This window comes from Chelonia mydas, chromosome 1 (genome assembly GCF_015237465.2).
Source record: "Chelonia mydas isolate rCheMyd1 chromosome 1, rCheMyd1.pri.v2, whole genome shotgun sequence".
NCBI classification, from domain to species: domain Eukaryota; kingdom Metazoa; phylum Chordata; order Testudines; family Cheloniidae; genus Chelonia; species Chelonia mydas.
The window spans coordinates 142,753,610-142,766,282 of NC_057849.1; positions in this window are offsets into that span (position 1 = coordinate 142,753,610).

Below are 12,673 nucleotides of genomic sequence, written 5' to 3' on the forward strand. Positions count from 1 at the left end.
AAATCAAGTCCCTTTACATAATGTTGTTTTGTTTTCAGACTTAGGTGTAGATATAGATAAACTTGACACTGGAAAAGTAGCTAAAGAATATGGACAAGACTTTAGTTCAATAAGGTTAAGAGACTATCAAGCAAATGATTTTTTATTTTTGTAAAAAGAACAAACTCAGTTGCAACATGTTATTCAACAACTGTCTCATTTTCTGTTCACAAACTATTCATGAGTAAAACATAATTTTCTTAAGTGTTCATTTTTACACAATTATTTGCCTTATAATTTCTGGGAATAACTCATGGTTGTTGACAAGCAGTTTGTTCCAAATTTGACATTTTTAATTAAAAATCTGAGTAGTTTTCATTGGATACATAAATAAATTTCCATTTCACAACTGGAAAAGAATAAGCCATAGGTCCAGCCTTTCTATACACTCCAGTTAAGATTTATCACTATCTACTGAAAGGCATAGAAACGTAGAAGTGGAAGGGACCTCAAATTCATTATGCCCAACCCCTTGTGCAGAGGCAGGATCAAGTAAACCAAGACCATCCCTGACAGGTGATTGTCCAACCTGTTCTTAAAAACCTCTGATGACAGGTATTCCACCATCTCCCTTGGAAGCGTATTCCAGTGCTTAACTTCCCTTGTACTTAGAAAGTTTTTCCTTATGTCTAACCTAAATCTCCCTTGCTGCAGAGGAAGCCCATTACTTCTTGTCTCACCTTTGGTGGATCTGGAGAACAATTGACCAGTGTCCTCTTTGTAACAGCCCTTAACATATTTGAACACTATTCTCAGGTCCCCCCTCAGCCTTTTTTTCCCCCTCAAGACTAAACATGACCAGTTTTTTAAATCTTTCCTCAGAGGTCAGGTTTTCTAAACCTTTTATCATTTTTGTTGCTCTCCTCCGCACTCTCTCCAATTTGTCCACATTTTTCCTCAAGTGTGGTGCCCAGAATTGGTCACAGTATACCAGCTGAGGCCCTATCAGTGCCAAGTAGAGCAGGACAGTTGCTTCCCATGTCTTACATATGACACTCCTGTTAACACACATTAGAATATGAGTTTTTTTTCCAACTGTATCACATTGTTGACTAATATTCAATTTGTGATACTGTGTAATTCCCAGATCCTTTTCAGCAGTATTACCACCTGTCAAGGTTCCTTCCCCACTCTGAACTCTAGGGTACAGATGTGGGGACCTGCATGAAAGACCCCCTAAACTTATTCTTACCCGCTTAGGTTAAAAACTTCCCCAAGGTACAAACTTTGCCTTGTCCTTGAACCCTATGCTGCCACCACCAAGCTTGTTAAACAAAGAACAGGGAAAGAGCCCACTTGGACACGCCTTCCCCAACAATATCCCCCCAAGCCCTACACCCCCGTTCCTGGGGAAGGCTTGATAAAAATCCTCACCAATTTGTACAGGTGAACACAGACCCAAACCCTTGGATCTTAAGAACAATGAAAAAGCAATCAGGTTCTTCAAAGAAGAATTGTAATTAAAGAAAAAGTAAAAGAATCACCTCTGTAAAATCAGGATGGTAAATACCTTACAGGGTATTCAGATTCAAAACATAGAGAATCCCTCTAGGCAAAACCGTAAGTTACAAAAAGACATAAAAACAGGAATATACATTCCATTCAGCACAGCGTATTTTACCAGCCATTAAACAAAAGGAAATCTAACGCATTTCTAGCTAGATTACTTACTAACTTAACAGAGTTTCTGAGACGGCACCACACAGACAGACAGAGCCTTTGTCCCCCCGCCCCCTCCAGCTTCGAAAGTATCCTGTCTCCTCATTGGTCGTTTTGGTCAGGTGACAGCAAGGTTATCTTAGCTTCTTAACCCTTTTCAGGTGAAAGGGTTTTGCCTCTGGCCAGGAGGGATTTTATAGCACTGTATACAGAAAGATGGTTACCCTTCCCTTTATTTTTATGATACCACCTATCCAGTTATTCCCCATTTTGTGACTGTTTGATTTTTCCTTCTTAAGTGAAGTACTTTACACTTGTCTTTACTAAATTTCATCTTGTTGAATACAGATTAGTTCTCATTTTGTCAAGATCCTTTTGAATCCTCCAAAGTGCTTGCAAACCCTCCTAGCTTGGTGTCATCTGCAAATTTTATAAGTGTACTCTCCATTCCATTAGCCAAGTCATTAATAAAAATATTGAATAGTGGGGGGAGCCAGGACAGACCCCTGCAGGACCCTACTGGATATACCCTCCCAGTTAGACAGAAAAACATTGATAAATATTCTTTGAGTATGGTCTTTCAACCATTGTGCACCCATATTATAGTAATTCCAACCAAACAATATTTCCCTAGTTTGCTTATGAGAATGCCATGTGGGACCGTGTCAAAGGCCTTACTAAAATCAAGATATAACATGTCTACTGCTTCCCCCCCATTCACTCGGCCAGTAACCCTGTCAAAGAAGGAAATTAGCATGGTTTGTCATGATTTGTTCTTGACATCCATGCTGGCTATTCCTTATAGCCCTATTACCCTCTAGATGCTTACAAACTGATTGTTTAATAACTTGTGACAGTATCTTTCAAGGTATCTAAATTAGACTGACTGGTGTATACTTCCCCAGGTCTTCCCCCCCCGACCCCCCGCTTTAAGGATAGGTACTACATTTGCCCTTTTTCTGTCTTCTGGGTTTTCATTCATCCTTCAGCAATTCTCAAAGATAATTGGTAATGGTTCCAAGATTGCTTCAGCTAGTTTCTTAAGTACCCTAGGATGAATTTTGTCAGGCCCTGCTAACTTACTTTCCTAAATATTCTTTAACTTTTTTTTCCCCTGCTTTGGCTTGCATTTCTTCCTCCTTGCTTTTAATATTAATTGTGTTGAGCATGTGGTTGTCATTAACCTTTTTAGTGACAACTGAAGCAAAAGAGGCATTAAACACCTCCGATTTCTGTAGGTCATTAGCTCTCCTTCCCCACTTATTAGAGGACCTATATTTTTCCATACTCTTTCTTTTGCTTCTAAAGTATTTAAAGAACCTCCTCTTTTTGTGTTTTATGTCCATTGCTAGGTGTAATTCACTTTGTGCCTTAGACTTTCTGATTGTGTCATTTTGATCTGGCCTGTCCTCAGATCAGTTTGGGCAGCAGATAAGACTTTTGACTGTAGTACTTCAGATAAAGATGGTAGACTTCCAGTCAACTGCACCCTTCACTATTATGAAATATCACATTTGCTCTGTTTGATGCAAGACTTTTTCAAAAAAAGTTTTCTTTCCCAATTATTTTCAACAGATTTTTTTAAAGTATAATCTATACATGATTACACATTCGAGCACTGAGAACAAATGTTTTGAAGATAAAAAGAACAGCCTTCACTTGATCACAATATTTCTTAACTCACCTGGGTTCCTTTTAGGAGTTCTCTGAAACTGGTGTTGATTAAGATAAAACTGTTGATGAATTTGCCTCACAAAAGTTTTGAGATTGTTCTTTATTATTACTAATGCACATATCACGTATTGCAGAATCAGAATTTCAGAAGAGAGACCACGGAACTATACGCTGGAAACTGCAGAAGTAGACCCCAAAAGGTTCTCTTTCTCAGTCTTCAAGCCTGACTTTCAATCTTGTACTCAACTACACACTCTCATAGCAGGACAAAGACTTCACTTTTTGTGTGGGAGAGGGAGCTGTTTCATTTATCCTTTGATGCAACTTTATATACTTTAAATGATCAGTTAGTACTGAGGAGCCATTCATTTATGCATGATCTGTTCTGACAATTTCCTCACAGTTGACCTCTGATTTCCTCTTCCTGATTAAAATTTTAATAGATTCATTGTCTTGCTCATCACTGTAGTTTTCCTTAGAGCTATTACCCACTCAGCTGTTAGCTCCAATGATTCTTTGACTGGCCTTAAAATTCTGGAAATACTCAGAAATGTGAGTGGGTGCAAATAGTCTCCTCTATGACCCAAATATGACTAAAGATATATTTGCCCACTCATGGATTTTCAGTACAGGGACTGAGTTCAGGAAACTTGGTTGTGACACTATCTGGAAGAGGGGTAGCTGTGGACTAGCAAAATAGGATCCTGTTTCGTCAGTGGGGATCTTAAGTGCTATGATACCCATAACGAAGTGCTGTCTATTCAGCTGGTATTTTCAAGTGTCAGATGCTCCACCTGCAGACCGAAGTAGCTGGTCTAGCGGTACCATGGCATAATTAAATCAGAAGTTTCAAGTTAAGCCAATCACCTTCCAGCCACTCTTTTTACAACTAAAGCTCAATGAAATTTCAGATAAATATTATATTCACCCCAAATGAAGGTTTCACATCAACTGAAACTATTTATGAATTCATGCTGAATTCGGCAAATTGTTTCAGCATGAAAAAAGAAATTTTCAAAAAATTGACATTTTGACTTTTTTGAATGCAAATGTTTGGCTTTGTTTTTACTTTTTGAAATTACATTTTGCTTTGAAATTTTCCTAAACTTATTTATATTAAAAAAACAACAACCCACATTAAAACATGAAACTGAAATGAAACGTTTTGTTTTTAGTTGACTTAGATGGTTTCAGTTTATATGAAACAAACTTTTTTTCCCGATCAGTCAGTCGGGACTATTTGGGTGCTGCAGCAACTCCCGGCACCTGATCATGCTACATTTGTATCCCCTGAGGCTAGTGAGGGAAAGGAAAAGGAGGGCAACATTTGCCCATAGCTCAGAAAAAAGAGGAGACCTTCATACCCTGCTCACACTGTTTATGAGCAGACCTTCCTTTAACTCACAGACATGGGTTATCTGACAATATAGATTCACCCCACAAGCCATCGTACATTTGTTTGATCAGCTTAGGGACAACCTGGATCAAGTGATAAACAGCAGTCACGACTTTTTCAAGGTTTAGGCCCTTCCCAGTACCGTACTTATGTCTATGAACACAGCATAGCAGTGGGAAACCACTTTGTATGGGCCAGCACATGTTAGTCTGTTACATATGTGCTGTGTGAATCAGACAGGCACAGACAATACTCAAGAGGTTTATTCACAGCACCAGGAAGACTGACAAAACCGGGTCAAAAGTATGGTGCTACAGTGACCAATTATATACCTTTTTCTTATCACTTCATTTGCATTTATCTTGTACTTACAGAGACAAACATTGTTTCAGAAAGAGAGAACATTTAACATGATAATGACAGAAGCAGAACATATGCATACAACTATTTTGATTACATCAATTATCTATAACTACCTTAAGGCGAAGCGTTGGGGTGGGGGTGAGCGTTCACAGATATACGGAGAGCTGGGAGGGGGGGGGGGTAGGTTGTACTGTTCTTTCATACCGAGAGGCGGAGTTACTGGGCGGACATTTGACCATGTAAGTCTATCAAGTGTTTACAGCTGCCACTGTCCTTGGGCCTCTGATATTTCTGCTTGTTAGTTATGTGGGTTTCTGTCTCAGCTGCTAACTGAATTTTTAACTCTTGCCCAACAGCTGTATATAACTATAAAAGATACTGGCTAATTTCATACCATCCTTTAGGAATGCTGGCATTGAAGGAAGCTCTCCATGTACTGCTAGCATGTGCATATTACCCTTATGGGCCTCACCAGCACTGCACAAGTCAATTCAATAAATTCTCAAAGAGCTTTTCATTTCTTTCTGTCCGGTCTATGGTGTCCTAAACAAATTTTATAAACATAAATGGAGAATTATAAAGGAGGAAAACATTTAATCTTTCATTAACCCAGCCTGAGAAAAATATCTTTTGCCAGCTACCACTGATGTCAAAAGAGTGGGCCACCTACCAGATACAACAAGGGTTCCCTAATCTTTTCAGTATGTAGTATATTCTAGCTTCTGTTTTCCCTCAAATTGTTCGTTGCTCTCTGGCATCTGTGGTTGAAGTTCAGAAGTAATTATCATTAGCTCTTATCTCTCCCTCTTCATTGCATAACCTTCTGCTGTGTCCCCTGTTTTCCTGTTGATCCCCAGTCTCGTTATACTGTCACTTAAATGATTTCCCTTAATCAAACAACTTAAGTCTGTTGTTTTACTGACTGTGGAATAATACATTAAAGTCTGTTTGTTCATTTTGTTTTTAAGTCCTCTACCAGCACTGAATGCAGAGCTCTTAATATACACCATGATGCCAAGTAATTACTTGAAAATTACTGCCTGGGTTTGGACCAAATATTATATCTGCAATTTTCAGCAGTATTATTAAACAGGAAAGGGAAGCCCCTTCTCCCTACACTGCCTGAGACATTGGGGAAAGAGAAAATATTTTTGAAAACAGAGGTAAAAATAAAAAATGTTTCTTGTTTCTTACTGTGTGTGAATTTCTTCCCTAATAAATCCTCCTTTCTAAACTGCTCATAAAGCAACTGATTGATGTGTTGCATAGTGCAGAAAGGGCAGCAGTAGCACACCTGGTGGCTGTAAGTAGTGTTCTTATGTTCGATAGCTTCCAGGAGTATCATTCAGAAAGAAGCCTTCTGGAACTAATTGACTTCCTTTACAACAGAAACAGCACCGATGTTCCAGTCAGGTTATTTAGTCTTCTCTTACTTTTGTGACTGAAACTTAACACAGAGTCTACCACTAAAATGGGTACAATATTACCCTTCTACTAATTACATGTAATGTGGTGTTTGTGATGTTCCATATGCTTAGGGATCATGTGGTCTCTGAATACCACTGCAATATGATTGTCAAACAGAGGGCCACATTCTGTCACTCTTGTGCTGAATCATGCCTCTCTCCATTAGTAGTCCCATTTATTCCAATGGGATCACTCCTGGAGTATGGTCCCAATCAGTATGAGTGCAGGTGGATGAACCTAGCTTGGAAATTGTAAAGATTTTAATGGTGACCATTGCGAACACAAACATTAATCTTGTCACATAGAATTCCTGCTCTATAATATCTAGTGACTGTCATTCATAAATCAACCTCTTGTATTTGAAACAACTGGTTAAGTGGAGGAGGAGAAGGCAGGAAGAAAAAGAGTTCCTGGTGTTGAACAAAGCAATCACTACGGGCTAGATTCTGCCACCTTCCCCATAGTGAGTAATATCTTACTCCTCCAGTAGACCCACTGATCTCCAAGAACTACTCATAGAATAAGGCACTACTTACTGTGTGGAATGGTGGACAAACATGGCGCTGTCACTCTTCAACTAGCCACCAGTAGCATTTTGCATAGCATCTAACTGTAAACGTGCCAAGGTAGGCTGGAAGCTTGCCATAATTTACTCTTATTGCAAATGCAGGAAATAGCTTCAGACATATCCACTGTATGAAGGTGTAGCAAGTTAAACTATCAGATTAGTCAGTAATATCCTAATGCTTTTGCCACCAGCTGCAAGTGGTTTGTCAGATCAAATGCAAACTTCCTTTCCCTTCTCCCCCTTGTTATAAAAAGATGGTTTTCAAAGCTTTTTTCCTTCTAACATGGGATGCACAGCATCATATGCCTCTTCCAGCAACTCCTCCTCCACATTTTTAGTGTCACATACAAATTGTTCAAATCTGGCCTGACATCTGCTCTTAGTGTCCTGCACAGGCACCTGCAGAGGATGTTTTCTGTTATTTATGAAGCAAATCTGTCATTTAACAATGTGTTCATTGGAGAAGGAGGAAAAGACAATGGCTCTTTAGTGCTATTTTAGTAATATCCTTGGCTTTCTAAAATTGGAAGCCAGCAGGATATTGCAGAGGATGTACTAGTAGCAAATGGTGCCTAAAAGTATATGGGCAGATGACTAGACAATGGAGTCTTAATAAATTTGACTAATATGTTATTGCAAAAGTTATCCCAGGATTGGTCCACCTCTTTGAAGGTAGAAAAAATTGACATACCAAACATAGATGACTCTTTAATGTGATTTCTGAGTAAGTAACTGCATGTTTCCCTTTTGTTTTGTTTCCCCCATAGTATTTACCACACTAGATCCAGACCAATGGTCCATCTAGTCTGGTAACCCATCCCTGACAGTGGTCAGTACATGCTGCTTCAGAGGAAGATACAGAAACTTCTGTAATGGAAAATTATGGGGTAATTTATCCATGGGAAAAGTTTATGTTAAATCTAAGGTAGTCAGTGGGGTTAATCATGATGATTAATATCCCTGGGATACTTTCATACTGTTTTATGTTTCTGTGGATGTCCTTGTTATCCATGTAACTAATTCTCTTCTAGATCCTGCTAAAATCTTGGCCTCAGTGGTACATGGTAGCACGAGCAGCAATTTCTACAGGTTGATTAAGCATCATATAAGAAAGCATTTCCTTTTAAGAGTTTCAAACTTGTTGCCTTTCAGTTTCACTGAATATCTATTTCCTTTTGCAGTGTAGTATATGAAAATACCTTGTATATTTCATTCATTAATTTAAATGCCTCTGTCACACTTCATTTATGTGTCTTCTGTCACCTGTTTCTGGACCCTGTCTGTTTGTATTATGTCATATTTGAGATTGGGTGAACAGAATTAAGCACAATAATCCTTTTAAACATAAATGAATATAAGGGCATACTATTTTAATGTTATCTCTTATTTTATATCATATTATTTAGTTTGCTCTTTTGACCACTGCTGATCTTTGAGCAGAAGTTTTAATTAAGCTTTCCACAATGATGCCCTTGTATTTTTCTTAAAATGTTTCAGTTAATTTAAGACCCATCAATGTGCATTGCATTGCCTTTGTCTATAGCATTTCACCTGCCATCAGACTGCACACCTGCCTATTTAAGTCCCTCTGAAGTAGTCACAGCCTAGTGACTAGTCTTCTCTAGTATAGAGAATCTAAATAATCTAAATAATGTTTGTATCCTCTGCAAATTTTGCCACCTATCTGATCACCCTCTTCCCTAGATCAACAACACCAGTCCTTTTACAGTTCCTTGGAGAATCCTCTTCTCATGTGGAAAATTAGTCATGGATTCCCATCTTTCATCTTCTGTCTCTTACTTACTTTTTAATCCATGATAGAATTTTGGATGAAAGTATCCATTTAAGTCAATTGCAAAACTCAACCTCTTTATTGTTCACATAATGACTATGAGGGACTCTTGCTAATTTCCTTAACAGCCTCAATTGTTGTAACAGTGTTAAGTTTTCTATAATCCACACAAAACCTTATAGTCCCATTTCTTTTAGGAACCATAATGACTGGTGAGGCCCAGGGACTGTCAGACTTTTTAATTATCTCCGTTTCCAGCATACTATGTATTTTGGTAAGCTCTGTTAGCAGCAAGCTGTGGTTCTACAGTGCTAATTTTATGGACCATCTTATGCGTTAACTCTACTTGCTCAGCTCCTGTTCCTGGCAGCTGGGGCAGCAGTGGGACAGGAGTGGATGAGGTAGAGCCCCCCAGCTTCAAGGCATGCTTGGCCTCTGTCGCCAGCAGCAGAGCCAACCCAGCTGGCAGGGAGAGTTGCCAAATATGCAGGGAGGAGGCACAGGGAGAGAAGGACAAAGCCCCTCCCCGGCACATAAGGCATGAGTCGTCTGTGACTTTAACCTTCCTCCCACATAGGAAATCAAATGGGGCAAATCCTATGGACACTTGGGGTACCTTCTGATTAGCAAATAAAAGTATAGCATTTCATCCATCACTTGCCCTCTTGTTTGCATAGATTTTACTGTCCCATTGAATCTTGCAACTAAATCGTTTGTCTCTGGGAGATATGGGGCAGATAGCTGTTTTGTCCACAGTTTACTAAATAACTGGGTCACAAAAATTGACCCCAAATCTGATAAGATCTCTTTTGGAAAACCTGCCCAGCTGAATACAGTATAGTGAATACAGTACAGAGTGCTACAGCTCCTGTTTCAGCCTCTATATTAGACACAGCAACTGCCTCTGGTTATCTGGGGGTGAAGTCCACTTCTATCAATATATTTCTTTCCTCTCTAGGTTGGATGTGGCATTAGAACAACAACAGTGGCTACCCTGACAATTACTCCCTGATTATTGCTAAGGGATGCAGGGGAGCCTTGTGGTGCCCTCATTCTGAGGATTTGGGGAAAAAATCACCTTTAACCTCTTGCATGTCCATTTTGATCCCAAATGACCATCATGGGCTAACAACATTAACTCCCCATGATGCTTAGCAGACACAAAGTTTCCCCAGGACTTCTGTTTTTTCCTACTGGGGCCACTCTATACATTCTTCCCTCTTCTAGAAAAACCTTCCCTTTTCCCAGAGACTACCCATGCCTGCCGATAATGGGTCGGGAGGGGAGAGCGAAGGCAGCTGGCTTCAACAGATGTTACTGAGCATGCCCAGTCCACGTGAGCATGCTCAATACAAGCCAAGCAAAAAATCTGGGTGAGGGGGCATGTGACCCCCCACATAACCCCTCCCCATGTGTTGCCTCTGCCTTTCCCCTTATTTGGGGTTTACTGAGGATGATTTCCCCTATGCTTTCTAGGGAGGGATCTGTTTCCTGCTCTTCTGTACATTCTTGGCTGCTGCCAGCACTAAGCATGATCTCAGTTAACAGGATTGACTTCTCCCCTCCAGGCCCCAAGAGACACATTGGAATCCTGTGCTGAATAGGGGCATGGAGACATCACTTCTGTCTTCTACCCCTCCTCCCCTCAGCTGCCTCTCCATCCTCAAAGTTCATTTTTCAGCTACATATTGTTTGTTGCTGCAGTATACAATACTGGCAGCTTTGGACACAGAAAATGTATCATTATCAATTAACACATCTGCTGGAATGCTCTATCCAGTACACCAACATTTAAAGCACCTTTTAAACTTTCACATTCCAAATGTATTTGAGCTATGGGCATTTTTCTAGTACAAGGAGTTTTACATTTTCCCCAGGGAATATATCATTTCCCGAACATGACTTTTCTGACCAGACAAATCCGGGTGTCGGTATCTCTCCAACCTTGGAAACTTTAATCAACTTGTTAACAACCTCCAATGGCTAAGACCTTACAAAATTCACCATGGCACCTTCAGACATCCTCATAGGTTCCAAGTCTAAAGTGGTTGCATTATCCTGGGCTGACTTGGGTTTGTATTTGGATTCCCCTTGCTTAGGGTAATTTATTTTCATGGGTTCACTGGAGCATTTTTGTGGATCATTCTCCTGTGACAGAGGTCTGTAACTATGATTTTCAGATGGGGATAGGTTCTGGGGTGGTGGGTACCTGGATTCCGCACTGTCCTCCCTTTTCCAAAGGATAAAACGGGCCCCCTCCTTTACATCAAGCTTCTATTCTTTTCTCAACAAAATATTTATTCAGTACAGACACACAAATCCTTAAATATCATCTGTACATACATCACTCAACAATTATGCGGTTTAGGATGACATAAGAAACGATTAGACACCTCACTTGACCCTCTTTGGATAAATACTATGAAAACAGTGTGTTGGGTGTAGTGAGTCTGTCAGGCCTTTCAGGAATTACTGTTACAGAACAATGATCCTTTTACCAGTTGACATTCAATGGTCACACATGTACTAACACAAAGCTCATTGGTCTGCAATTCCTGGGATCATCCCCTAATGCATTCTTTAAAGATATGCGAACATTTGCAGACGTGCAACGTAGTTGCTGCTTGATAGATTACAGTTTTTAGAAGCTCAGACTTCATGAAACTTCATAACTCTTATCTTAGTATTTTATACTGCTGCCCATCACCATATTATCTCCAAGTCTCGCATGCAAAGTCATTAGCAAAAGAGAATTCCCTAGAAGACATCACAAAGACTCGTCTCCCTTTTAAGTATAAAACCTCTGCTTGGGACTTGGGGTGTTCATTGTTGTTCATCAGTTTGTTTGTTTGGTTGATTATTTATTTTTGTTTGGTTGGTTTGGGGAGTGTTGGGGGTGCACGGGTAGCAGGGATGTCAATGCTGCTGTGCTACACTCTGAATGGAGCATAGCGCTCTTGCTAAGGTGGAGCGGCATTTAGATAAACTCGTAAATAAATCCCATTCATTCCTAGTGACTTGTTGCTCTTAAGTGTGTCAGTTTGATACAGCACCCCCTCTTGATTTCTCAAGTTCCTTGTTATTACCTGAATAGAAAGGGTCTGGGATAGGTTTCTTCCCCAGCATCCTCTCTAGTAGTGAATACTGATGCAAAAAAGTCATTTAACTTCAGTGTAAAATCCAATGCTTATTTCATCCTCTTGCAGTCTAGCGGACCCAGTAATTCTCTTGCAGGCTTCCTACTTCTGATATAATTAAACAGTTTCTTATTATTTGTTTTAATGTCTCTAGCCAGCTATTTGCTATTCAAATTGCTTCTTCTGCTTCCCAGTTTTCATCTTACATTTTTTTCCTGCCCCAGTTCATGTTCCTTCCTAGTGGTTTCACTTGGGCTATATTTTCCATTTATTTGAAGGATATCTATTTGTCTCAATTACCTCATTTAACAAACCTTTTGTTTAGGGGAATACATGCCTTCTGTGACTTCATTTTATATCTGCACATCTTAAAGAGCCTCTATTTTAATCCTAACAATTTAAATTGCCTTATGTTTCACTGCAGGTTCTTTTTTGACTGACTTTCTCATTTAGTTTTAAATTCCCCTTTCTAAAGTTTTGTGTCACTGTTAGTTTTTGGTGTGTTTCTTCTCCATAGGAAATAGAACGTAATTATACAGTGGTCACTATTTCTCGATGACTCAAATATAGTCTTAACC